The sequence below is a fragment of the Macaca fascicularis genome, chromosome 8 (genome assembly GCF_037993035.2).
Source record: "Macaca fascicularis isolate 582-1 chromosome 8, T2T-MFA8v1.1".
NCBI classification, from domain to species: domain Eukaryota; kingdom Metazoa; phylum Chordata; class Mammalia; order Primates; family Cercopithecidae; genus Macaca; species Macaca fascicularis.
Genome location: NC_088382.1, coordinates 9017737 through 9043505, shown reverse-complemented (window position 1 = coordinate 9043505; position 25769 = coordinate 9017737). Strand labels below are relative to the sequence as shown.

General features: G+C 48.2%; 1 long non-coding RNA gene across 1 annotated transcript; it reads left to right on the top strand.

The window, feature by feature from the left end:
• Positions 1–38: 38 nt before the first annotated feature.
• Positions 39–24492, top strand: LOC135964611 (uncharacterized). Its single transcript, XR_010577111.1, has 3 exons — positions 39–518; positions 3263–3380; positions 21232–24492. It is a non-coding gene; the product is annotated as an uncharacterized lncRNA (long non-coding RNA).
• Positions 24493–25769: the final 1277 nt, after the last annotated feature.

Below are 25769 nucleotides of genomic sequence, written 5' to 3'. Positions count from 1 at the left end.
CTTTTTTTTTTTTTTTTTTTTTTTGAGATGGAGTCTCGCTCTGTCGCCCAGGCTGGAGTGAGTGGCACGATCTCAGCTCACTGCAAGCTCCGCCTCCCGGGTTCACACCATTCTTCTGCCTCAGCCTCCCGAGTAGCTGGGACTACAGGTGCCTGCCACCTCACCCAGCTAGTTTTTTTAAAAATTTTTTAGTAGAGACGGGGTTTCACCATGTTAGCCAGGATGGTCTAGGTCAGGATGATCTCCTGACCTCGTGATCCGCCCGTCTCGGCCTCCCAAAGTGCTGGGATTACAGGCTTGAGCCACCGCGCCCGGCCGGAATAACTCTTTATTTGTCATGTTGGTGTCATGAGGGGAACAAGGGGCTCTTCGGTCCCATTTGCAAATTGCCTTTTGGGAGTAAGGAAAACTAGTGTGCATGTGCCTGTCCAACTAGCAGGTAGACACGTATAGGTAGAGGATCCACAGAGGAAGAAGAGACCTTGTGCAAGACAAAACTGGAGAGGCAAAGTGAAAAGGTGAGAAGGAGTACTAAAAGAGGTGTCTTCTTCCCAGACTCCTAGGAATCCAGCTAGGGCGGCAGCCGTCAGAGGTTGTCATGGGGACGGATGGGGTAACTGCGTAGAGGGGGAGGTTCGATTTTCATGGCGTATGAGAAAACATTGAGTATCTACGAGCCACTTTCACTGTTATTTACGGGGCTGGGTATAAGTAAACAAGAAGAGGGCCTGGGAGGAGAGACTGACGAGCAAGGGGAAGGTAGCCAAGGATGGAGCGAAATACAGGGTAAGTATCTTCCTTTTTTTTTTTTTTTTTTTGAGACGGAGTCTCGCTCTGTCCCCCTTGCTGGAGTGCAGTGGCCGGATCTCAGCTCACTGCAAGCTCCGCCTCCCGGGTTCAGGCCATTCTCCTGCCTCAGCCTCCCGAGTAGCTGGGACTACAGGCGCCCGCCACCTTGCCCGGCTAGTTTTTTGTATTTTTTAGTAGAGACGGGGTTTCACTGTGTTAGCCAGGATGGTCTCGATCTCCTGACCTCGTGATCCACCCGTCTCGGCCTCCCAAAGTGCTGGGATTACAGGCTTGAGCCACCGCGCCCGGCCGTAAGTGTCTTCCTAAGCAATAATTACTGCTAAGGTTTTTAAGTTTGTCAGTATTGATAGAGGGCTTATCTCTAAAACGGAACTGGAAGGCTCCAGTTGTTTCAGTGATGTGTGTAGTTGGGCTTTGGAGATGAAGAGTGAGTAACATTGAGAAGGTGAAAAGTTACCCAGGGGAATTCCAGTGGGTCTTTGCCGAGAGATACATAAAGCAGTGGCCACAGGAATAGTAGTTTGTGTTGTGAGGGGGTCCAAATGTGGGGGGAGTAGAGTTGATATAAGGAGAGAGAGAGGTTTTTAAGTAAGTATGGAGGAGGGCGGCAGCTTGCTGATGTGAAATGTCTGGGGAGGTCTTGCTGGACCTGTCTAGAAAGTAAAGAAGTTCTTCAGGAGGGTAAAGATGAGGGCTGTTGAAGGAAGTTTGGAAGTGTAGGGAGACAGGAGATGTTGCCCAGTCTGTATGTAAGGCAGGGACAGCTCTGTAGGCACAGGAAGAAAGGGAAATCCAAAGCCAGCAATTGTTCGTTAAGGAGAGATTAGAAACGGCTAGGAGAGAGCGAGTGAGACTGACAGTGTGGTGGAGATAGCTGGGGAGAGGTAGAGGGTGGCATAAGACTGGGAATGAGACTAAGAGTGAATTCTATACTCACTCTTATTCTCATTCCCATTCTTATGCTGCCCTGGGTGCAGGCAGGCTGAGTCCGAAAAGAGACTCGGCAAGGAAGATAGGGGTGGGGCAGTTTTACAGGATTTGGGTGGGTAGTGGAGAATTACAGTCAAAAGGGGTTTTTCTCTTGTGGGCAGGGGCGGGGGTCACAAGGTGCTCAGTGGTGGAGCTTCTGAGCCAGGAGAAGGAATTTCACAAGGTTAATCGATCAGTTGAGGTGGGGCAGGAACAAATTACAATGGCGGAACGTCATCAGTTAAGGCAGGAACCGGCCATTTTCACTTCTGTGATTCTTCACTTGCTTCAGGCCATCTGGATGTACACCTGCAGGTCACTGGAGATATGATGGCTTGGCTTGGGCCCAGAAGCCTGACAGCTGGAATTACACCACCACGCCCAGCTAATTTTTGTATTTTTAGTAGAGACGGGGTTTCACCATGTTGGCCAGGATGGTCTCTATCTCTTGACCTCGTGATCCCCCGGCCTCAGCCTCCCAAAGTGCTGGGATTACAGGCGTGAGCCAAGGGGCCTGGCCAAATTTTGTATTTTTTGTAGAGACGGGGTTTTGCCATGTTGCCCAGGCTGATCTCAAGCTCTTGAGGTCAAATGATCCTGCTGTCTTGGCCTCTCAAAGTGCTAGGATTATAGGTGTGAGCCACCTCGCCCAGCCTGATTTTACTTTTTAATTTTTAAAAATTATCCTTGAATACCCCACAGTGCTCAACTATTCATAGTATTGAAATGAACTGTATTTCTTATTTGGCTGTGATTGTTTCCAGTATTTTCAGAAATATGTCTCCATTCCTATCTAAACTCTAAGTTGGCTGGGGTAGGGCGCTGTCTTATTCATTTGTATTTCTCCTTCCTCTCCTCTCTTAGGACTTTCATGCCCTTCACCCCTCCTTCGAGCAAGGAGGCATGAGCCATGCCTCTGGGCTCCTCCTTCTTCCTCCCGACAGCTCCCTTTCTGTGGCGTGACTGTCATCAGAGGGAGGGAAATTACAGTGCCTCGGCTTCAGAGAACTAAGTTTCTGGTTCTAGCCTTATGAGGGCTGGCCACATTTTTTTTTTTCCTGTTGGCTTCCAGAAGGATTCCTCTTTATTCTCCTACAGTGTCTCCTTTGCTGCTTATCCTACTATGAGTGCACTTGTTTAACTGCGAGCAAAAGAGATGGCAGCCCCTCTAATACCGGTGGGGGCCTCGGCTTTCACAGGAGCTCTCCCGGGAGGGAAGCCACGTCTGCAGCCAGGGTCTCAACAGATGGCCACAGCCCCCAAAGCTTTGCCTCCAGAGGCCACCGTTTCCCACCATTTACCTTTCTGGTGGGGCCCCTTTACTTCTAACTGTGGCCTCCCCACCACAGAAGAGCAGGGTTTACTCACTTGTCCTCTTCCATGAGGAGCAAAATGTTTTATCTCACTCGGGGTTTCAGTAGCCCTTGTAGTTTGATTTATTTTTATTTTTCATTTATTTAATTTTTTAAAAATGTTGAGACAGGGTCTCGCGCTGTCACCCAGGCTGGAGCGCAGCGGCAGGATCTTGGCTCATGGCAACCTTCACTTCCTGGGCTCAAGCAATCCTCCCACCTCAGCCTCTGGACTGCCTGGGACCACAGGTGCGTACAACCATGCCTGACTTTTTTTTTTTTTTTTTTTTTAATAAATACCGGGTCTTGCCATGTTGCCCAGGCTGGTCTCAAATTCCTGGGCTCAAGCAGTCTGCCCCCCTCGCCCTCCGAAAGTGCTAGGATTACAGGCGTGAGCCACCACACCCAGACGTTAAAATACGGTCACATTCTGAGGTACTAGGGGTTAGGGTTTCAACATACAAAGTTTTGGGGACCTAATTCAGCCCGTAATACTATACTTGGGAAGAGGGCTGCTTCAGAGGCAGGCTGTTTGGAAACCCTGGAGAAAAACTGGGTGAGAACATTCTGTTTTGTTTGTTTTGTTTTTTTTTTTTGGACAGTCTCGCTCTGTTGCCCAAGCTGGAGCTGGAGCTGGAGTGCAGTGGCCTGATCACAGCTCACCGCAGCCTCAACCTCTCATGCTCAAACAATCCTCTTGCCTAAACCTCCCAATTAGCTGGGACTACAGGTGCATGCCACCATGCTCAGCTAATATTTATTTTTTGTAGAGATGGGATCTTGCTATATTGCCCAGGCTGGTCTCAAACTCCTAACCTCAAGCAATTCTCCTGCCTTTGGCCTCCCAAAGTGCGGGGATTACAGGCATGAGCCACCACACCTGATCTTGAGAGCATTTTTATTTCAACAAAGTAGTGAGCAGAAAACGATGAGGGGCAAGGCCAGTCATCCCTCCACAAATGTTAGCTGAGAACCTGGCCTGTGACAGGCATTGCAAACTGGAAGTTCAAGGGAAATTTTGCTATAAGCCACCTAGATTTGGTGGCGTATGTATTAGTAATCAAAGTAAATTTCCTTGAAGATAAGTGCAATAGCAAGTGATCCTTCCTATATTCATTTAAAAATCTTGGCCGGGCGTGGTGGCTCACGCCTGTAATCCCAGCACTTTGGGAGGCCGAGGTGGGCGGATCACGAGGTCAGGAGGTGGAGACCATCCTGGCTAACATGGTGAAACCCCGTCTCTACTAAAAATACAAAAAATTAGCTGGGCGTGGTGGTGGGCGCCTGTAGTCCCAGCCACTCGGGAGGCTGAGGCAGGAGAATGGCGTGAACCTGGGAAGTGGAGTTTGCAGTGAGCCAAGATCGCGCCACTGCACTCCAGCCTGGGCAACAGAGCAAAATTCCGTCTCAGAAAAAAAAAAAAAAAAAAAAAATCTTTGTGTTGGCCAAGCATGGTGGCTCATGCCTGTAATCCTAGCACTTTTGGGAGGTGGAGGCAAGAGGATCCCTTAAGCCTAGGAGTTCGAGACCAGCCTGGGCAACATGGTGAAAGCCCGTCTTTACAAAAAGCACAAAAATTAGCTGGGCATGGTGGTGCATGACTGTGGTCCCAGCTACTTGGTAGGCTGGGGTGGGAGGATCCCTTGAGCCTGAGACCTGGAGGCTACAGTGAGCCAAGACTGTGCCACTGCACTCCAGCCTGGGCAACAGACGCCTCGTCTCCAAAAAACAAACAAAAGAAAACTCTGTGTTGTTTCCTGATGTATAATTAGAGGTAGCATTCATTAATTTTTTTATACTGCAACCAAGAATCTTCATTGGTTTCACATATAATTCTGGGCTGGCTGCCTGGCTGATACTTGATGTCTACCTTGACACTGTTAAGCCATCCTAAATGGTAGTACCTCTTTGCTGCCTGTGGCTGTAGTCAGAAGAGGGTTCAGTAGTCCTTGTTAAGAAGGTACCTTGGGGACTGGAGATGTATTCATCAGGGTGATAATGCAAGCTGCTATAACAAACAAGCCTACCCAACAATGGTTAATTTCTTATTCAGGTTGGAGACCATGCGAGTTGGTAAGAGGGGAGATGCTGTGCTTTGAGGTTCCTGAGGGACTCGGGCTGCTTTGGGATGCGCCACCATCTCCTACACATGGAGCCCAGGGTCCCTGTTCCAGGGAAGGGAGACCATGGGAAAAACCCTCATGTCTTGAAAACCACCCCAGCTGGTGAGCAAGATATGTGCTCCATTAATGACAACTGTCCGAGTATCACAGGTTTGGGGAATGTGGTTAAGCTGCATTCCCAGGAAAAAAAAAAAATACGATTTGGGGGAGCTCCAGCTTATCTGGGCCACGGGTTTATGATCCTGGTTCTACCACCTCTCCACTGGTTCCTTGGGTAAGTTCATTAAACTCCATGGGTCCTTCTTCATCTGCAGAAGGGTTGTGATGTTGGGCTGGTGTCACGAGGCTGTTGTGAGATGAGGGAGTTAGTGCCCCTGGTACTCAGTGAGAGCAAGCTCAGTTAACATGAGCTACCACCCAGCCCTGCAAACCACCTGTGCTCCTGTGACTCCTTGCAGTTTACAATGCATTCTCATCTTCGTAACCGTTTCTACTTTTAGCTTCTCAGCAAGCTGTGGGGTCGGCATTTCACAGATGAGAACACTGAAGAGAGGCTGGGAGATTTGCCAAGGTCACATGGCACTTACACAGCTCAGCCTTCTGACAGTCCAGCACTTTTCCTGTCTCTTTGCTGAGATCGCAGTTACCACCTTGAGTGCAATGTGGTCCTCTGGGCCCACCCCAAATCTGCCGGGAAGTTTGCGAAGAAATCTGAGTCACAGAAAAATGAGGCATCTACTTCAGATCCCATACCTTGGGGTTTCATGGAATATTTTGGAGTATTTTAGTCCTAGGTAGTAAATTTGACTTTGCTATCTGTGAAAAATAGATCTGTGCTGTCAACGGTGGACACTGAATGTCCACTTGGCAAACTTATCAGTTCAGTTTCTGTGGACAAGAAAAGGAAACAATTGGGAAGTACCCCAATCAGGGTTTCTCAATTATTTTTGGCCCAGTCCGTGGCCCAAATGGAAGAGACAGCCAGGTGTGGTGGCTCATGCCTATAATCCCAGCACTTTGGGAGGCCAAGGCGGGTGGATCACCTGAGGTCAGGAGTTCAAGACCAGTCTGGCCAACATGGCGAAACCCTGGCTCTACTAAAAATACAAAAAAATTAGCCATATGTGGTGGCAGGTGCCTGTAATCTCAGCTACTTGGGAGGCTGAGGCAGGAGAATCACTTGAGCCCGGGAGCGGAGATTTCAGTGAGCCGAGATCACGCCACTTTACTCCAGCCTGGGCCAAAAAGCAAAACTCTGTCTCAAAAACAAACAAACAAACAAACAAACAAACAAACAAACAGAAGAGACATTTCAGTACCACAGGCCAGCAGAAAGAGCTTGTGAATGAGACTTCTTTTGTGGGTGGAGTAAATGTAGACAGTAAACCACTCCCATTTCCATGCATCATTGTTACTCTGACTTATTTATTTATTTGTTTGTTTATTTTTTGATATGGAGTCTCGATCTGTCACCCAGGCTGTAGTGCAGTGGTGCAATCTTGGCTCACTATAACCTCCACCTCCTGGGTTCAAGCAATTCTTTCGCCTCAGCCTCCCAAGTAGCTGGGACTACAGGTGCCCGCCACCACACCTAGCTAATTTTTGTATTTTTAGTAGAGATGGAGATTCATCGTGTTGGCCAGACTGGTCTTGAACTCCTGACTGCAAGTGATCTGCCAGTCTCAGCCTCCCAAAGTGCTGGGATTACAGGCATGAGACACCGCATCCAGCCTATTTATTTATTTAATATTTTTCTTTTTTTTGAGACAGTATCTCACCGGGTTACCCAGGCTGGAGTGCAGTGGTGCAATCACGGCTCACTGTAGACTCAGCCTCCTGGGCTCAAGCGATCCTCTCACTTCAGCCTCCCAAGTAGCTAGGACTATAGGTGTGTGCCACCACACCTAGCTAACTTTTTTTTTTTTTTTTTTTGAGATGAAGTCTTGCTCTGTTGCTCAGGCTGGAGTGCAGTGGCACAATCTCGGCTCACTGCTGCCTCTGCTTCCCGGGTTTTCTCCTGCTTTAGCCTCCCAAGTAGCTGGGATTACAGGTGTGTACCACCATGCCTGGCTAATTTTTTGTATTTTTAGTAGAGATGTGGTTTTGCCATGTTGCCCAGGCTGGTCTCAAACTCCTGACCTCATGTGGTCCACCAGCCTCAGCCTCTCAAAGTTCTTGGACTACAGGCATGAGCCACTATGCCCGGCCACCTGGCTACTTTTTGTATTTTTTGTAGAGATGGGTTTTTGCCATGTTGCCCAGGCTGGTCTCAAACTTCTGGGCTCAAGCAATCCTCCTACCTTGGCCTCCCAAAGTGCTGGGATTACAGGCATGGGCCACTACACCTGACCTGCTCTGACTTACTTAGACACCAGTGAGATCATCCATGGAGAAGGTCTAAGGGCTTTATGGATTTCATTATCGTTGGCATGCTCACCGTAGATGGCCATGAAATCATTTTCAAAAATGTACTCATCTTTAAAGAAGTGTTTTTATTATTCGTGAGTTTTGCTTTGGTTGAGGATGTCTTTGGAGTTTAGAAATCCATGTTGACGCATGGAATAATTTGTTTTCCCAGATGTTTACCTACCTGAGCATATGACCCTTGTTCGTTTATTCAGGGTTCTGTGTGGGCAAGAGGACCTAATTGGCAGATGTGTCTGTGACTAGACACAGAAGACATTTTTCTTTTGTTAGCCATCTTGTTTGTGTGTATGGAGGGAAGTGGTGGATTAGTCACCCGGGAACATGTGGGAAGCTGGTGAAATTTTGCAACAAGAGCTGGGAAGGGCTTGAACGTTTTATAGGGGCAGGGTACATCTTCAGCCTCAGGTCAGCTGGCTTAACGAGAGCTCAGGTTGACTGCCTTTCCACTGGAAGGGTCCTTCAGAACTGGAACCAGGCCGGGCACGGTGGCTCACTCATGTAATCCCATGGGAGGCCGAGGCAGGTGGATCACCTGAGGTCAGGAGTTAGAGACCAGCCTGGCCAACATGGTGAAACCCTGTCTCCACGAAAAATACAAAAAAAAAATTAGGCTGAGCGTGGTGGCAGGTGCCTGGAATCCTAGCTACTCCTCGGGGAGGCTGAGGCAGGAGAATCGCTTGAACCTGGGAGGTGGAGATTGCCGTTAGCCGAGATTGCGCCACTGCACTCCAGCCTGAGCAACATAGTGAGACTCTGTCTCAAAAAAAAAAAAAAAAGAAGAAAAACAGAAACAGGAGCTTTCTGGAAGATTGACTGGGGTTAGGCGTTGCAGGCAAGTGAGCCTGTCAGAGAATGGAGCCTCCTGCCAACAGAAGGGAACTGGCATGCGGAGGCAGGGTGGGAGCGTGGCCGGGCCTGTCGTCACAGTGGCTGTGGTACTACTGGGCCAAGTCTGGAGCCAAGGGTGGAGACCTAGCTTTGCCCAAGCCTTCATGATGAATCAGCCCATTAGCTCAAGACCGGGGCAGGAAGGGAACCAGGGTCTGTGTGTCTAAGACAGTCCTGAGTTAATTCAGACAAAAGTATTGTGCTCTGTTCATTTATCCCTTTTATTCTTTTCTCTTTTCATGCTTGGGCTTTAGGTTTCCATGTGTGGCCTCTCCTCCTTTTAGATCTAGGGACAAAAACCTTCTGTTTTCATGGTGTCTAGTGGCTTAAAGCTGTCTCTAAGATGTTTGCAAGCCTCCAGGCAGAGGGAAGTGCTGGTGGAGGAGGCTGTGGTTGTTTTTCATTCATGCTTTGATGTCTTGTCTCTAAGAGGACGCTTTCTGCATGTCTGTCTCTTGGGCATGCTGCTTGATCTGGCTGTAAAATTCAGCCTCTCGCTTGATTTCTATGTACACTGGAATCATAGTGAGTTTAGACTTTTCTGGAGGCTCAGGGATAGGCAATGAGGATGAGGAGGGGTTGACCAAGAGATAGAGGAGGGATTTACTTTGTAGAAATGCATCCAGAACACAGGCGTTGCCTTTCAGATAACATTCTTTGGTGACCCTTCCAGGCTAGATTTCATTTCACCCTGAACTTCTCATTTTTTGGTTCCCTCACCCTCATTCTCAGATTTCTCTCCGTTCCTTTCAGTGGCAAAACAACCCATTTCTTCTCTGTCCCCCAAAGAACAGCCTCCCTCATGATCTACAGGCTCAGAGCGGACTTTCGTCCCACAAGACGTCATCTGCCCCAACCAGGTCTCTCCAGGCTAAAGATAGTTCCTTCACTGGTTAGAGTTCTGGGGCCAGCTGTTCGCTCTCTTTTTAATTTCACTTCTCTAGAAAAGCTTCTTAAGAAATTCCAGCCTTGCTTAGTGCAACGGAGGGGGTCAGGGCAGGACTGCTGGTGGGGTCATGTGCGCTTGAACACTAAATCTTCTAGTGGCTTCCATGGTTGCCAACATGCCCATAGGAAGCAGATGGACTGGCCAGGGGGGCGCCCAGCAGGGAGATAATGCGGGTGGAGTGGGGCCCCTTTTTCTCTGTTGGCTTGGTCTGGTGCTGGTGTCCCATAAGCTCTCCCAGAAGAATGACCTTGTTCTACAAACGTACCCACTTAGGCAATTTGCACTAAAGTTTCATCTTAAAAATGCATGTGAAATTGGACTTATACTTCCATGAAATATTCATGTTTGTATTAATGTAAAAATGATGTCCTTCTAAATTAGCTGGGAGTGGTGGTGTGCGCCTTTAGTTCCAGCTACTTGGGAGGCTGAGGCAGGAGTATCACTTGGACCAAGGAGGCAGAGGTTGTGGTGAGCTGATACCGCGCCATTGCACTCCAGCCTGGGTGACAGAGGGAGATTCTGTCCCAAAAAATGAAATAAAATAAAATGAAATAATGTCGTTCTCTAGGCTTGCAGTGTTCATCTATTATTTTGCCTCCCATGTGCCAGGCACCGCACCAGGCAGTGGGAACTGAATGTCGGCCCACCTGGCATGGAACTGGGGTCTAGGTTGGAGAAGACAGATGTCGATCAGTCAGCCCAACTAGACACAGTGTGCTTATCTCCCAGTGGCAGGCCCTCGGGGGCCTGATAACCCGGGTTATCAAGTGCTGTCTTATGCTTCTCCAAGGGATTTCTGTAGCTGTTCTCACATCAGGCCCACAGCAGCACCTAGTAGACACCAGCTGGACGGGGTAAATGTGTGAATTATAAAGTCCAACTCTGGTTCTCATCTAGAAGCGTGGTACAGCCACTCTTGGTTAGGGCTAAAATCCAGGGAATGGAATGCAAAATCATTTTTCATTGAGGGTCTTCAGAGAGGACCAGGCACACCCTTAATGGAGAGCTGAGGAGGATTAGGCCCAGAGAGATAACATGGGCCTGCGGCTCATTCAAGCTGGAACTCCTGCAGTCCCCTGCCCACTCTGCCTGTCCTTGAGACACACCCAGATGGCCACAAACAGAGACACTCACATGATGAGGGTCATCCTCATGCTGGTGTTACCTGGGCCAGAGATAACAAATGCCAAGGTCATAGTGTTGATCCCACCACTCCCCCAGTCCCTGGCTGCCTGTTGGAGAGTAGGTCAAGGGTGTGGGGCTGAGCAGGGTGCTAGGAGCCACTGGGATGGGCCGGCAGGAATGTGCTCTCTGTGAACCATCTTCGGTCCATTACTGGCTGGGTACTTGCTTTTTTTTTTTTTTTTTTTTTTGAGACGGAGTCTCGCTCTGTCACCCGGGCTGGAGTGCAGTGGCCGGATCTCAGCTCACTGCAAGCTCCGCCTCCCGGGTTCACGCCATTCTCCTGCCTCAGCCTCCCGAGTAGCTGGGACTACAGGTGCCCGCCACCTCGCCCGGCTAGGTTTTTGTATTTTTTAGTAGAGACGGGGTTTCACCGTGTTAGCCAGGATGGTCTCGATCTTCTGACCTTGTGATCCGCCCGTCTCAGCCTCCCAAAGTGCTGGGATTACAGGTTTGAGCCACCGCGCCCGGCTTGGGTACTTGCTTTAATTAGGTGGATGACAACCCTGGAGCTCCCCCGACTCCTATAGTGGTTTCCCCTCTGAAAGGGGTTCAGGGACCTCCTGAGGGTCTTCTTAGGGGTCTCTAGGGGCAGCCCGAATGAGCCACACAGGTATGCCTCAGTGTCCTTTGGTTTCTCTCACTGCGAGGCAGGGTGGAGGAGGGAGAACAAGCTTTGGGGGCCAGCACAGGTGAGCCTGAACCCAGGCTCTGTGCTGTCTCGTTGGTGCCTCCCTGGGTGAGTCCCACAGGTTTTCCCAGGCTCAGGTTTATTCTCTGCAGGTGAAGATAGTATATTCTTCACAAAACAGAGGGAAAGATTAAGCACAACAGGCCGGGCGCGGTGGCTCACACCTGTAATCCCAGCACTTTGGGAGGCTGAGGTGGGATTACCTGAGGTCTGGAGTTCGAGACGAGCCTGGCCAACATGGTGAAACCCAGTCTCTACTAAAAATACAAAAACTAGCCAGGGGCCAGGTGCGGTGGCTCACTCTTGTAATCTCAGCACTTTGGGAGGTTGAGACAGGTGGATCACTTGAGGTCAGGAGTTCGAGACCAGCCCGGCCAACAAGGCGAAACACTGTCTCTACTAAAAATACAAAAGATTAGCTGGATGTGGTGGTGTGTGCCTCCCAGCTACTCAGGAGGCTAAGCAGGAGACTCGCTTGAACCCGGGAGGCAGAAGTTGCTGTGATTTGAGATGGCGCCATTGCACTCCAGCCTGAGCGACAGAGCGAGACTGCATCTCAAAAAAAAAAAAAAAAGATTAGATATAGCATACGTCATGTGCCTAGCACAGTGCTCAGTGGATTGGAGGGGTTAGGCTGCAGGTAATAGTTGGCACCATAATTACTATTGTTCTGCGAGGGACCCCACTCTCTGATACCCGTGAGCACAGGGACTGAGATGGGAGTTTGTGCAACAGTCAGCACCGCCTTCAGAGTGTTCAAGGAATGGCTAAAGGTGGACTTAAGCATTGAGGACCTGACCCGGCACAGTGGCTTATGCCTGTAATCCCAGCACTTTGAGAGGCCGAAACAGGAGGATCACTTGAGCCCAGGAGTTCAGGATCAGCCAGGACAACATAGGGAGACCCTGTCTCTCCATAAAATTAAGAATCTGGCTGGGCATGATGGCTCACGCCTGTAATCCCAGCACTTTGGTAGGCTGAGGTGGGCAGATCACCTGAGGTCAGGAATTCAAGACCAGCCTGGCCACCATGGTGAAACCCCATCTCTACCAAAAATACAAAAATTAGCTGAGCGTGGTGGCGTGTGCCTGTAATCCCAGCTACTCAGGAGGCTCAGGCAGGAGATTCACTTGAACCCAGGAGGTGGAGGTTGCAGTGAACCAAGATCGTGCCATTGCACTCCAGCCTGGGCGACAAGAGCGAAACTCCATCTCCAAAAAAAAAAAAAAAAAATTAGCTGGGTGGTGGCATTTGCTTGTGGTCCCAGCTACTGGGGGAGGCTGAGGTGGGAGGATTACTTGAGCCCAGGAGGTGGAGGCTGAAGGGAGCTGTGATTGTGCCACTGCACTCCAGCCTGGGCAAGAGTGAGATTCTGTCTCAAAAAAAAAAAAAGGTATTGAGGACTTGATGGAGTTTCCTCCTCATGCCAGTGGTCATCAGGCCCATGTGACTTTGCTGTGGTTGAGACTGAAGCCAGGCAAAGGCGTTAAATTGGTGTTGCCCAGCCTACCTGTAGCATCAGCAAGAACTCTCTCCCATTGGAAGGTCCTTCAATTACTGATCTGGTTAGTAACTAGTTTCAGTTAGATTCTAGAATATTTTTAGTGAAACGTTCATTTGATTAGGCAACTTGATATGGTAAAAAGAATGTGCATTTTGGCCAGGTGTAGTGACTCACACCTGAAATCCCAGTACTTTGGGAGGCCGAGGCGGGTGGATGACTTGAGGTCAGGAGTTCAAGACCAACCTGGCCAACATGGTGAAATCCTGTATCTACTAAAATTTCAAAAATTAGCCGGGCGTGGTGGCGGGCACCTGTAATCCCAGTTACTGGGGAGGCTGAGGCATGAGAATCGCTTGAACCCAGGAGGCAGAGGTTGCAGGGAGCCGAAATCAAGCCATTGCACTCTAGCCTGGGCAATAGAGCAAGACTCAGTCTCAAAAAAGCAAAAAAAAAAACAAAAAACAAAAAAAAGAATGTCAGTTTTGTGACCATACAAACCTGATTGCAAAGCCTGGCTCTGGCACTCACTATGAGCTGTCAAATTAGCTGACTTCTCTGAGCCTTGATTTCTTCTGCAGGATAGAAAAAAATAATCAGTGTAGCTCTAAGGGTGAAATGAAATACACCAAGTGTATTACTTTGCTTGGGCCACTGTAATGAATGCCACAGACTGGGCAGTTTAAACTGTGCATTCATTTTCTTACTGTTCTGGAGGCTGGCAAGTCCAAAACCAAGGTGTCAGAAGTTTCATTTCTTCCGAGGCCTCTCTCTTTGGCTCGCAGATGGGTGCCTTCTCACTATGTGCTCACATGGGCTCTCCTCCATATGTATCTGTCTCCAAACCTCTTTTTTTTTTGAGACAGAGTCTCACTCTGTCCCCCAGGCTGGAGTGCAATGGCACGATCTCGGCTCACTGCAACCTCCACCTCCCAGCTTCAAGCCGTTCTCCTACCTCAGCCTCCCGAGTAGTTGGGATTACAGGTGCCCATCACCATGTCTGGCTAATTTTTGTATTTTTTCTTTAGTAGAGATGAGGTTTCCCCGTGTTGGTCAAGCTGGTCTCGAACTCCTGACCTCACATGATCTGCCCACCTCGGCCTCCCTAAGTGCTGGGATTACAGGCGTGAGCCACTGTGCCCGGCCTCCAAACCTCTTTTTTTGTGGACACATGGAATTAAAGCCTACCTGTATGACCTCATTTTGACTTATGGCTGGGCACAGTAGCCCATGTCTGTAATCCTAGCACTTTGGGAGGCTGAGGGGGGAGGATTGCTTGAGTCTAGGAGATTAAGACCAGCTTAGGCAATAAGCAGTTGGCATTGTCTCTACAAAAATACCCCATTTCTTTCTTTCTTTTTATTTTTTTTCGAGACGGAGTCTTGCTCTGTTGCCCAGGCTGGAGTGCAGTGGCATGATCTCAGCTCACTGCAACCTCCACCTCCCAGGTTCGAGCAATTCTCCTGCCTCAGTCTCCCAAGTAGCTGGGACTACCCGCGCGTGCCACCACGCCTGGCTAATTTTTGTATTTTCAATAGAGACAGGGTTTCACCATGTTGGCCAGGCTGGTCTGGAACTCCTGACCTCAAGCGATCCACCCACCTTGGCCTCCCAAAGTGCTGGGATTACAGGCGTGAACCACTGTGCCCGACCAGCCCCCATTTCTTTTCTTTTTCTTTCTCTTTTTTTCTGAGACGGAGTTTCTGTCTTGTCGCCCAGACTGGAGTGCAGTGGAGCCATCTCGGCTCACTGCAACCTCCGCCTCTCTGCAACCTCCGCCTCTCAGGTTCAAGCAATTCTCCTACCTCATCCTCCCAAGTAGCTGGGATTACAGGCATGTGCCACCACGCCCAGCTAAATTTTGTATTTTTAGTAGAGACAGAGTTTCTCCATGTTCTTTTTTTTTTTTTTTTTTTTTTTTGTGCTTTTGCTGTAACACCTCTCTATTAAGTTGTTTTTTTTTTTTTTTGAGATGGAGTCTCATTCTTGTCCCCCAGGCTGGATGGAGTGCAGTGGCATTATCTTGGCTCACTGAACCTCTGCCTCCTGGGTTCAAGCAATTCTTCTGCCTCAGCCTCCCTCGTAGCTGGAATTATAGGCATGTGCTACAACGCCCAGCTAATTTTTGTATATTTAGTAGAGACCAGTTTTATCATGTTGGCCAGGATGGTTTCGAACTCCTGACCACAAGTGATCCACCCACCTCAGCCTCCTAAAGTGCTGGGATTACAGGCATGAGCCACTGTGCCCGGTCAGCCTGCATTTCTTGAAAAAAAAAAAAAAAATCATAATTAACTTACCTCCTCAAAAATCCTATCTCCAGATAGCCACATTCTGAGGGACTGGGAGTTAGGACTTAAATGTATGAATTATTGGGGGACACAGTTCACCACTATAGCTGTTCATTTTATATCTATATATTTGTTCAAGACAGAGTTTCATTGTCGCCCAGGCTGGAGCGCAGTGGTGCAATCACAGCTCACTGCAGCCTCAGCCTTCTGGGCTCGAGCAATTCTCCTGCCTCAGTCTCCCAAGTAGCTGGGACCACAGGCATGCACCACCAGTCCCAGCTAATTTTTGTATTTTTTGTAAAGATGAGGTTTTGCCATGTTGCGGCTGTTCTCAAACTCCTGACTTCAAGCAGTTGGCCCACCTCGGCCTCCCAAAATGCTAGGACTTCAGGCGTGAGCCACTACCCTCTGTCTAGCTGCTCTTATGACGAGAGCTCTCAATTCCTTCCTGCAGCGCCTCCTGATTCCGGACTGTTTCCATGGTTTGGGAATTGGTGATTCTGCAGGGAGTGCTTGTGATATTTTTCAGTTTCATGGGAAAAGCTGACGTCAGGAGGAGAAAAACGTGTAAAGCCTGCTCAGCATCGTCTAGATGCAAGGTCTACTCTCTGGTATTTTTCTTGGGCTAGGAGTACTGAGGCATTGTTTGCTTTTTCTGGAATTCACAGAAATGTGTTGCAACCAAGTCAGAGGAGGAGAAGAAATAGGGGGCATAGTGGTTCTCACACAGATCCAGGTGCTGTTCCTTCAGGAAGCAATATGATCATCAACACAAGGAAAAAAAGAGGGTTTTTTCCTCTAATTTCTAACATTCAGACTCACCATTCAGTCCCGCACTTTCCTCTTCCTTACATTCAAGTGGCCTCATGAAGTCCTGCCCTTTGTTGTTATAAATAATTACATTGTTCCACTTGTAAAAATGTTGGCCAGTTACGGCAAGTCTGGTGTAGCAAACCTGTCCTAAATATTTTATGGATTTCTAAAAGCCGACTCTGTGGTTTGAGCTGAGAGGGGATGGCAGGAATTCCTTTTCCTTTCTGGAGTAGTCTCAGATCACTGTGCGCTCAAGGATAGGTCACTCCCTTCCGGTAGTTATTGAAGCAAACTTTTATCTCTGGGTGCAAGGTAAAAACGGCTCTGGAATTTTCAAAGACAGGTTTTAAAATATACGTTTTGTATCCATAACAAGTAAATATAAATGGTAATAATAGTTAACATGTACTTTCAATGTACAATATCGTTCAGTCCTTATATCAATCTTTTAAGACCTTTTAACAGATGAGGAAACTGAGGCACAAGGAATGAGGTAACCTACCCAAGATCCCAGATCGGTCAGCAGTAAAGGCAGGACATGAACTCAGTTCAGTGACTGGCATTCAGCAAAGATGGCCGGGGCAGTGACGGAGAGAGAGAGAGAGATGGAGGGCTCTTCTTGAGCCAGCAGGGTGGGAAGAACATGGGGTGGGACAGAAAGCAGAGTGAGCCCCAGAGACTCCCTCAAGGAGCTGGAATTCTAGCTGAGGATCCGCATGAGTTAGCGTTCAGTACACACGTACTCACTCACAAATGCTGTGTCAGGGAGGGTGGGGAGGAGAGGCTGGAATTCAGACTGAGAGACTCAGGAAGGGTTTACCATAGAGGCTTCGGAGTTAGACGGGAAGACAGGGGATTTCTTTCTTTGAATCTTCTGACAGTAGAATCTAGCTGGGAAGAGGACTAGATGTGGCCGGAAAGAGCAGCTGAGGGAGGGAGGTTAAGCACCAGGAAGGAATGGCGGCCACAGTAGACCGTGGGGCATTCTTTTGAAGAAGTTTCCCATGGAGTCTTTCATAGCCATGCCTTTGAAATGTGTTTTTGCTGCTCTCTGTACTTCAAATGCCCTCCCCTCTCTCCATTTCCACCTGGGAGCTCAGGCCAAGAGTGAATGCGTCTGTTTTCCGCAGTGTTATTGATCCCTGTGGTGGGGAGTGAACTCTGCCTCTCCTAAGCCTGCTGGAGTTCGTTCTTGGTCATCACCTTGCCAGTGGCCTTGCAGGGATTATACCTTGCAGCATAAGTGCCACTACCCTGGGTTGCCCTGGAGGGAGAGATGGCACCCTACACTTCCCCGCCCTCACTCAGGACTGGTTCCTGTTCCTGCCTGCCTCCTCCCTCAGCCCCTTCCTGCTACATGAGTCCATGGAGGAGTTATGGGGGCCCCTCAGGCAATCCCCCACCAGTCTCAGGAGGTCTTGGCACTCACTACGCAATACATTTAGAATTCTCTGGGAAGCAGATGGAACTGAACCATGACTATTATCGACTCTCGAGATACCTCCCCAAGATTTGTGTTCCCCTTTACCAGAAAATACGCCAGGCAGAGAAAAGAGAAAGTTTCATGCAGGCAGGATCCCTTGCAAATTCCCCTGGGTCTACAATCTACACTTGCTTTTTTCTGTTTCGATTTGACAGTTAAAAAACAAACCCCTAGCCCATCATTATTCTAAATAAGGCAAGAGAAGCATACGGGATGCTTTCGTGAGCCCCTTCTCTACACCAGGGGAAGAAAGGAAAGGGGCTTTAAGTCTCTCTGCAGAGGCTCTTCCAGAGTGTGGCTGCAGGGTCCAGGCGACCTGTCAGTGGTGGTAAGGACCCTGGACAGCCGGGCAGTGAAGATGCCCCTCCGGTGTGGGACGTCCCCCATATTGCATGGCATTACTTTGGACAGGGACCGAGACTGTGAGAACATGTTGCCTGGTCTCTGTCTCTTGGTGTCCAGAAACTTCCTCTTTACTGTGACGGAAGCATCCAGACGAGGCTGGTCTGGAGAGGCCACTGATGTCCTGGGTGCTCCTGAGCCTGCAGCCTCCTGCAAGCCCCCCCTCCACAGCCAGGACTGGCGAGGCCTTCGGAGGCCCCGGGGGTTTGCTTTGCCGAATCTGCTTTGAGGGTCATGGAAACAGAGTCCGACCCCGTAACCAGCCCCACGCCTTCCTTCCTCCCTTCTGTTCATTTTCCCAGTGATGCTTAGAGGGCTCCTTCTGTTGGCCATGCCTGCCCACCCTGCTGTCCCGGTCCTAGGCCCAGACCACACCTGCTTCTCCTCTGTCTCCAGGATGCACTGGATGGCTGTGTGATTGCCCATGGCACAACCTTGGGGGGTGCCACTCACATAAAGGGTGAGGTGAATTGCACTGTGGAACACAGTAGCCCATGAGCTCCGTCCACAGCTCAGAAATAGTCCTGGTTAGGGCAGAGTCCATCAGAGGCTCCCCGGGTTGGCAGTTCAGGGTTTTCGTTGCTGTTGTTTTGAGACAGGATCTTGCTCTGTCATCCAGGCTGGAGTGCAGTGGTGCAATCACGGCTCCCTGCAGCCTCGATCTCCTGGGCTCAACTGATTCTCCCACCTCGGCCTCCTGAGTAGCTGGAAACACAAGCATGCACAACCACGCCTAGCTAATTTTTTATTTTATTTTCTTTTTCTTTTTTTTTTTTCCACCTATGTAACAACTGAAGATCCCAGCTAATTATTTTTTTTTAAGAGATGGGGTCTTGCTATGTTGCCCAGGCTGGTCTTGAACTCCTGGACTCGTGTGATCCTCCCACCTCAGCCTCCCAAAAATGCTGAGGTTACAAGTATGAGCTGCCACATCCAGCATTTTAATTTTTATTTTTTTTGAGATAAGATCTCACTCTGTTGCTCAGGCTGGAGTGCAGTGGCACAATCATGGTTCACTGCAGCCTCAAACTCCTGGGCTCAAGCGATCTTCCTGCCTCGGCCTCCCGAGTAGCTGGGACCACAGGTGTGTGTCACCACACCTAGCTAAATAAATAAATAAATAAATAATTTTTATTATTTTGTAGAGACAGGGGCTCCCTATGTTGCCCAGGCTGGTCTTCACCTCCTGGCCTCAAGTGATCCTACCACGTCGAACCCTCAAAGCGCTGGGATTACAGCCATGACCCACCATGCCTACCCCTATTTCTCTTTTTTCTAAAAGAAAAAGTTCAGTGACAATGACAAGTGTTAATTAATACATGGCCTCATGTTGGGGAGAAACTAAAAGAGGGAGGAGGAAAAGTGGAACGTGTAAGCCTTAAATAAAGAGGGTAGCTTCTACTCAGTTCTAGCAGATTCCTGCCAAGAGAGGATGATAGCAGAATGTTGCCAAGGCTTCTGGTTTATTCGCTAGAAGTAGAAATCCTTATTTTTGGATGAAGCTTCCTGCTTTTTAAATGTTGGCTCAAATGAAAGACAGAACAGGAATAGAGGCAAGAGGAGAGGGTGACTTGGAGCAGGGGCTTGCAGGGAGGTGTGAGAAGCGAGAATATTCTGAAGGCAGAGATTTCCTCATGGGTTGGGTGTGGGCTATGAGAGAAAAAAAGGAAGAATGGATGATTCCGAGTTGGGTTTCTTTGGTTTGTTTGTTTGTTTTTGGCTAAGCCTCTGGGCGCCTCCTAATGACCCCTGCCCCCTGCTTTCTCCCTCACCCCCGGCATGCCAGTCTCAACGTAGCACCCAAGGGCTTCTTTAAAATCCAAGTCAAATCGTATACTCCTCTGCTCAAAGGCCACCAATCGTGCCCACGCCATCAAAGTAAAAGCCCAGGCCCAGGAAGTAGAATGGGGGCTGCCAAGGGCTGGGGAAGAGGGATCTAGTGTTTAATAGGTGCAGCGTTTCAGCTGGGGGATGAGAAAGTTCTGGAGATGGATGGTGGAGATGGTTGTGCAACCATGGGAATGCCATAAACGTGGATGGGGAAGACTTCAGAGGAGGAAGATTTATGGGGGAGAGCAGGAGCTCAGTTTTGGGCATGTGAAGAATGAGATACCTTATTAAACATTCAAGCCAAGACACTGAACAGAGCTGAGTCTGGAGTTCACAGAGAGCCAAACTGGGGACATGGATTTGCAATCAATCAGTACACAGATGGCAGCAGTTCATGGGACTGAGAGTTCACCAGTGTAGCGAGAACAGCCAAACCCAAACCAAACCAAAACGCTCTCCACAGGTCCCAGGAGTGAGCCAAATAGTTTAAGGCTAAAAGGTCAGCCATCCGAGGAGGGACCAGGAAGGGGAAGAGGAGGAGCAGCAGCGAGGGAGGGAGGACCGCCGGAAGGGTGTGTGCTCTGCTCGTGGGCTTGGGCAGAGTGGCGTAACGGGAGCTCCGTACCATCAGGGTTTGTGCCTGCGCGAATGAGTCTACAGCCACTGCTAAATCTGAGGGCCATCGGGAGGCAGTTCAGGGTTTGGAGTTGTGTGAGGAGACAAGGTTAGGGGTGGGAATTGAGGAGCAGTGCAGGAGGGCTGGGTGAGTAGAGAGGTGCCCCAGTGGAGGGAGTGGGAGTGTGTGGGTTGGGGAGAAGCTGTTCAGAGGGGTCCACTGTGGGCCCCAGACGCTGGGGCCGATCCCCAGAGTAAAGAAGATGGACATATCCTCTAGGGACCTGCGCTGTCCCCTCACACCCCCATAAGAATGGTCTGAGGCTGCTAATAGAAGTCTCCTCAGTCAACTGACTTGGGGGTTGACAGGGTCTGACGGTGAGAGCCAAGAACGGGAAAGCCTGCGAAAATGAGGCCTGGTCTGTGGTATGGTCTAAATAGTGACTTCCCCCAAATTCACACGGTGATACCCTAAGTCCAACTACCTTAGAATGTGACTATATTTGGAGATAAAGTCTTGATTTTTGTTTTGTTTTAGAGATAGGATCTTGCTCTGTTGCTCAGGCTGGAGTGCAGCGGCATGATCATGGCTCACTGTGGCCTCTACTACCTGTGCTCAAGTGATCCTCCTGCCTCAGCCTCCTGAGTAGCTGGGACTGCAGGCAAGCGCCACCACACCCAGTTAATTTTTAAAAATTTTTGTAGAGACAGAGTCTCACTATGTTGCCCTGCTGGTCTCAAACTCCTGGGCTCAAGCAATCTTTTCGCTCCCACCTCCCAAAGTGCTGAGATGACAGTGTGAGCCACCACACCCAGTCTTTGGAGACAAGGTCTTTAAAGAGGTAGTTAAATTAAATGAAGCTGTTAGGGTGGGCTCTAATTCAATCTGATTGATGTCCTCATAGGAGGAGGGAGAGACATGAAGGCTGCACATACGCAGAAAAAAAGAAAAAAAAAAAAAAAAAAAACATGTGGGAACACAGAGAAGGAAGAGCCTCAGGAGAAGCCAGCCGTGCCAACACCTTGATCTCAGACTTCTAAGCTCCAGAACTGTGAGAAAATGAATGCCTACTGTTACAGAAGCCCGAGCAAACTAGCACAGCCTGGCGGTTTTGCTCTGAAGTTTACAGGATTGATTGGAATTTATGAGAATAGATTTATAGTTCTGCAACTCAATGCTATTCAGGGGTTTTCCCCAGCATGATTCCTTTGGTGAAACAGTGGCCCCCACTTCCTACTGTCTGCCCAAACCCAGGCCAGTGAAAGCATCCATTCACCCGTCCATTCAGTCATTTACTCATTTGTTCAACAAATATTTATTGAGGACTTACTGTAAAGGTCTTATAAAAGGTAATGGAACCTTGTCCATATCAGGGTTAGACATGGCTAAGTTCTGGGGAATTAGAACATATTATTAATCTCCATAACAAATACAGCTTTTGATGACACACACAAACAAATGAAAACAGTAAAAAAATCCCAATCAGTTTTTGGAAATAATCCAAAAAATAAATGGAAGTTTCAGTTCCATAAACAACTGGGATCCAGAAATCAGATAATTCCATATTATATTGAAAATGAGGAAATCGGGCCAGGCGTCAGCATGCTGGGAAGCCGAGGTGGGCAGATCACTTGAGGTCAGGAGTTCAAGACCATCCTGGCCAACATGGTGAAACCCCATCTCTACCAAAAATACAAAATCAGCCAGGTGTGCTGGCACATGCCTGTAATCCCATCTACTCGGGAGGCTGAGGCACAAGAATTGCTTGAACTTGGGTGGCAGAGGTTGTAGTGGGCCAAGTTTGTGCCACTGCAGTCAGCCTGGGTTACAGAATGAGGATCTGTCTCAAAAAGAAAAAAAAAAAAAGAGGAAATCTAGAGTTTGACTCTAGCTCTTTTATATGGTTTGGCTGTGTCCCCATCCAAATCTCATCTTGAATTGTAACTCCAACAATTCCCATGTGTCATGGGAGGAACCCAGTGGGTGGTGATTGAATTATGGGGGCAGATCTTTCCTACACTGTTCCTGTGATGGTGAATGAATCTCACGAAGTCTACTGGCTTTAAAAACGGGAGTTTCCCTGCACAAGTTCTCTCTTCTCTTGTCTGCCCCCATGTGAGATGTGACTTTCACATTCCACCATGACTTTGAGGCCTCCCCAGCCATGTGTAACTTTAAGTCCATCAAACCTCTTTCTTTTGTAGATTGCCCAGTCTCTGATACGTCTTTATCAGCAGCATAAAAATGGACTAATATTACCTTGTATACTGTTTGGTTCGTAAATGCTCTTCTGGGAGACAGGCCCCACAACATCCACCAAAGCTGGGCTGCTTTCTGGGGCAGAAAGAGCTTAATGAAGATTAATATCCTTGTGTAGAGTGAACTCTGAGATGGCTCCCTGTGGTCCCTGACTCCTGGTGTTCACACCCTTGTGTCATGTCCCCCACTGTGTTCGAGCAGGACCTTCGATTTCGTTCTAACAGAGAAGAGCAAAGATGATAGGATGTCACCTCTGTAAATATAAGATGATGACTTGTGTCTTGGTGGCAGACTCTCTCCTTTATAAGCGTTCATAGAGCAAGTTGATTGGTTAGGGAGGCCCACAAGATAAGAAACACAGGGCGCCTTCTGGGCAAAAACATCTAGGAATCAAGGCCCTCGATTCAACTGCCTAAAAGCAATTGAGTCATGTCAACAACCAAAAAGTGAACTTGGAAGCAGATTCTCCCCCGGTTGGACCTTTGGGTAAGACTCAACTTTTGCTAACATCTTGGGTGTGGTCTTGTGTGAGACCGTAAAATGGAGGAACCAGCTGAGCTGTGTCCAGATTACTGACCCACAGAAACCGTGAGAGAACATGGGTGTGTGTGTGTGGGTGTGTCTGAGACAGAATCTTGCTTTGTCACCCAGGCTGGAGTGCAGTGGCATGATCATAGCTCACTGCATCCTTGAACTCCTGGGCTCAAGTGATCCTCCTGCCTCAGCCTTCTGAGTAGCTAGGATGGCAGGCACATGTCACCATGCCCAGCTAATTTTAAAACTTTCATTTTTTTGGTAGAGATGGTATCTCACTATGTTGCCGAGGCTGGTCTCAAACTGCTGGCCTCAAGTGATCCTCACACCTCAGCCTCCCACAGTATTGGGATTACAGGTGTGAGCCACTACACCCTGCCAATGTGTGTTGTTTTAGGTGCTAAATTTGTGCTCATTTGCCACTCAGCAGTAAATAGCTAAGACAATCTTAAACAAGGTTTTTGAGATGGTAGAATAAAGATTCTCTGGGGTCCAATTAACATTGGCCTGAGGCAGATTCCCTGAACAGAAAAGGAAGTGCCTAGTAAATTTGAATCTTCTGGGATGAAGCCCCTTGCCACTAAACCCTCAGATTCCTTGCAGTGCAATGGCATGATCTCAGCTCACTGCAACCTCCACCTCCCAGGTTCATGCAATCCTCCTGCCTCAGCCTCCCAAGTAGCTGGGATTATAGGCGCACATTACCACACTCAGCTAATTTTTTTTGTTGTTGTTGTATTTTTAGTAGAGATGGAGTTTCACGTTGTTGGCCATACTGGTCTCGAACTCCTGACCTCGTGATCCACCTGCCTCGGCCTTCCAAAGTGCTGGGATTACAGGCATGAGCCACCGTGCCTGGCCTTTCTTTTCTTTTTTTCTTTCTTTTTTATTTTTTATTTTTGAGACGGAGTCTTGTTCTGTCACCCAGGCTGTGGAGTGCCGTGGAGCGACCTTGGCTCACTGCAACCTCCGCCTCCCAGGTTCAGGTGATTCTCCTGCCTCAGCCTCCCGAGTAACTGGGACCACAGGAGGGGACACGCCACTGCACCTGGCTAATTTTTGTAGTTTTAGTAGAGATGGGGTTTTGCCATGTTATCCAGTCTGGTCTCAAACTTCTGACTTCAGGCTATCCAACACCTTGGTCTCCCAAAGTGCTGGGATTACAGGTGTGAGCCACCACACCTGGTCACTTTCTTTCTTTTTATTTTTGTGTATTTGTTGTATGTTTTTAGATTTGAGGTTACTGTGAGGGTTGCAAATATCTTGTAAACAATTATTTTAAAGGGATGACAACTTATTTATGCAATAAACAAAAACCAAACTAACAAATAAGCAAAAAGAAAACTAATAAAAATTCTACACTTTAACTTGATCTCCCCGTGTACTATTTATTTATTTTTTTGAGACAGAGTCTCACTCTGTCACCTAGGCTGGAGTGCAGTGGCACTATCTCGGCTCACTGCAACCTCCGCCCCCCAGGTTCAAGCAATTCTCCTGGCTCAGCCTCTCTAGTAGCTGGGATTACAGGTGCGTACTAATTTTTAGATTATCATGCCTGGTTAATTTTTGTATTTTTAGTAGAGACAGGGTTTCACCATGTTGGCCAGGTTGGTCTCGAACACCTGACCTCAGGTGATCCACCTGCCTCCCCCTCCCAAAGTACTGGGATTATAGGAATGAGCCACCATGCCTGGCCCATTGTTTCTATTTATAACTTATTGTACTGTCTATGAGTTGAAAAGTCATGGTGGTGATTTTTTTGATTGGTTCATCTTTTAGTCTTTCTTCCTCAAGATGAGTAGTTTACACACAACAATTACAGTGTTATATATATTATTTTCGGTTTTTCTGTTTACTTACCAGTGAGTTTTGTACCTTCATAGGATTTCTATTGCTCATTGATGTCCTTTTCTTTCAGATTGAAGAACTTCCTTTAGCATTTTTTTTTTTTTTTTTTTTGAGATGGAGTCTCACTCTGTCACCCAGGCCGGAGCGCAATGGCACAATCTTGACTCACTGCAACCTCTGTTTCCCGGGTTCAAGCAATTCTCATGTCCCAGTCTCCTGAGTAGCCAGGATTACAGACGTACGTAAACATGCTCGACTAATTTCTGTATTTTTAGTAGAGATGGTGTTTCGCTGATCTTGAACTCCTAGCCTCAAGTGGTCCACTTGCCTCAGCCTCCTAAAGTGCTAGAATTACAGGCATGAGCCACAACCCCGGCCCTTTTAGCATTTCTTGGAGGACAGGTCTAGAGTTGATGAAATCCCTCAGCATTTGTTTGTCAGGAAGGTTTTTCTCCTTCATGTTGGAAGGATATTTTTGCTAGATAAACTATTCTAGGTAAAAGTTTCTTTCTTCAGCACTTTAAATATGTCATGCCACTCTCTCCTGGCCTTTCCACTGAAAAGTCTGTTGCCAGATGGATTAGAGCTCCATTGTATGTCATTTGTTTCTTTTCTCTTGCTGCTTTTAGGATCCTTTCTTTATCTTTGATCTTTGGGAGTTTGATTATTAAATGCCTTGAGGTAGTCTTCTTTGGGTTAAATCTGATTGGTGTTCAATAACCTTCTTGTACTTTAAAATTGATACCTTTCTCTAGGTTTGGGAAGTTCTCTGTTATTATTTTATTGAATAAACTTTCTACC